The following is a 2,274-nucleotide window of genomic DNA, read 5'->3' as shown; positions in this document are numbered from 1 at the left end:
GGGGTCCCCACCTGCACTCGTGCCCCACCCCCCGAACGGCAGTGTCGTGATTGTAGGGAGCAGGTGTCCCGTGAGGCGCTGGAGTGTCAGGGAAAGCCTTCCGTAAAGGAAGCCCCGGCTTCCCTCCCTGTGGTTTTGCGATAGAACCGCGGGTCAGGAAACTGCAGGGGGGCCTGTGACCTAGTGGCTGTCCCCAGCGTGAGACGGTTCAGCAGAGACAATTCAGCAGAGACGGTTCAGCTGGTGGCTTGAACCTCAGTCGTCAACATCGGGGGCTTTCACCCTCGTGAACGGAGGGAAGCTTCCCCATGGCCGTGCAAGCGGCTGCGTTCCCTGCTCTCCCTGCCGTGCTTTGTGAGCGCTGTGTGGACATTCTCAGAGCCTGCAGCAGCGACCCGGGACACCTGGGTGGTGGTAGTCACGGATTGGCCTGTGGACTCTGTGGTGATTCTCATGAGCTTGCTCGCACCTGGCTTTACGTCTCCGTGTGTGTGTGTGTGTGTGTGTGTGTCTTGTCGGTGGTTTAAGGGGACCGCGTCCTTGAAAAGGCTGAGACTTCCCGTGAGCTCCCGAGTCATTCAGGTTTCTCTGCGGCCACTGGCCCTCCACCCGCCCCCTAGTGCTCGGGTGCAGGGGGACACAGGCCATGGGGACTGGACGGGGACAGGGGACACAGGCCATGGGGACTGGATGGGGGTGGGGACACTGGACATGGGGACTGGATGGGGATGGGGGAGACGGGACGGGGGAGACGGGACATGGGGACTGGATGGGGATGGGGGAGACGGGACATGGGGACTGGATGGGGGTGAGGGACACAGGACGGGGGACTGGATGGGGGTGAGGGACACAGGACGGGGGACTAGATGGGGATGGGGGACACAGGATGGCGGACTGGATGGGGACAGGGGACACGACATGGGGACTGGATGGGGGGAACAGGACAGCAAGGCTGGAAGCTGGACCTCCACTCGCTCGCGTGCTCCCTAAGTGCCTTGCATCTGGGTTTACGGACACTTGCCACATGAAACACTCACCCTTTCTCTGCTGGTGAGGACTTAGCGCCTGGTGAGGCCTAAGGAAGAAAATGCCACAGAATGAAACAGAGCTTTTCAGGGGGAGGAAGAGACCTGCTTTTGCTGATTCTGTAGTTGGAGTTTCTTTTGTTCACGTGTCAACATTTACACATTTTGCGTTTTTCCTTGTCTGACTGTGTCTTCTAGCTTTGGAAATTTTGTCCTCAGGTGGTTTGTGTTGTATGTTTGTTCCGTGTTTTTGAGGAAAGCGTGTTTGGGATCTCTAAGACAATGAAAGTGGAATCAGCCACGGGATGATCTCCTCTCACCCAGTAGGAAGATGAATGTTTGGTGGTTTCTGGTAGATGGTTCCCTAGGATGTTTGCGGAATTTCTCCTCCTGCCTGAGTCACGGGATTTCTCCTCCTGCCTGAGTCATGGAGTCACGGTGACTTGCCATCAGGGGGTCTGGCTCCCGGGAGAACTGGTTCTCGAAAGTCTGATTGTTTTAGGATGAGCCTGTCTCACCAGCATCACTGTTTGGGAGACAAATTCTACGAATTCCTTTAGCGGGAAAGTGTTTCATGTTACAGAAGGTCTACTTCAACGGTGTTCCGTGGGGATGAGCGTGTGTCCCGGGTAAAGTGAGTGTTCTCTAGGGTGTGTGCGGTGACTCACACGGGGTTTCTTGTGGGGGAGAGTTGGGGGACGAGGGGGGTGGTTCCCGCCTTCCTTCAGCCCAGTGCATCTGAGTGTGGATCTGGACGTGGCCCTGGGCAGGTCAGCACAGGGTTGTGGTGGCCCAGGGCCATGGGCATGGTAGGGACCGTGACGACTGGGAGGGAGATGGGGGTTTATGCAGGGTGATTGGAGGTGATGGGAGGCTGGGGGAGGGGTGGGGGAAATGGGATTGGGGGACACATGGGGAATGGGGTGAGGAGCAGGTATAGGATGGGGAAGGGGGAAATGAGATTAGGGGAAAGGCGGGGCAATAGGGGTGGAGAATGAGAAAAGAACAAATGACATTAGGGCAGAGATGGGGAATGGGGATGGGGCTAGAGAAATGAGGTTAGAGAAGAGATGGGGATGGGGTGAGGAGCAGGTACAGGATGGGGGAGGGGAAATGAGGTTGGGGAGAGATGGGGGCATGTTGGGGGGCATGGAGGATGGGGGAGGGGAAATGAGGTTAGAGGAGAGATGGGATGGGGTGAGGACCAAGTACAGGATGGGGAGGGGAATGAGGTTGGGGAGCGATGGGG

At 57.6% G+C, this 2,274-nt stretch overlaps 1 protein-coding gene across 2 annotated transcripts in view; it reads left to right on the top strand.

The window, feature by feature from the left end:
* Positions 1 to 2,274, top strand: part of PPP2R3B (protein phosphatase 2 regulatory subunit B''beta) — a 48,640-nt gene that overhangs the window by 11,331 nt on the left and 35,035 nt on the right. The window lies entirely within an intron of this gene.

This window comes from Mirounga leonina, unplaced genomic scaffold (assembly GCF_011800145.1).
Source record: "Mirounga leonina isolate KUSES-001 unplaced genomic scaffold, KU_Mleo_1.0 Mir_268, whole genome shotgun sequence".
In the NCBI taxonomy this organism is placed as follows: Eukaryota; Metazoa; Chordata; class Mammalia; order Carnivora; family Phocidae; genus Mirounga; species Mirounga leonina.
The sequence above is the reverse complement of the archived record's forward strand: the minus strand, read 5'-3'. Positions and strand labels throughout refer to the sequence as shown.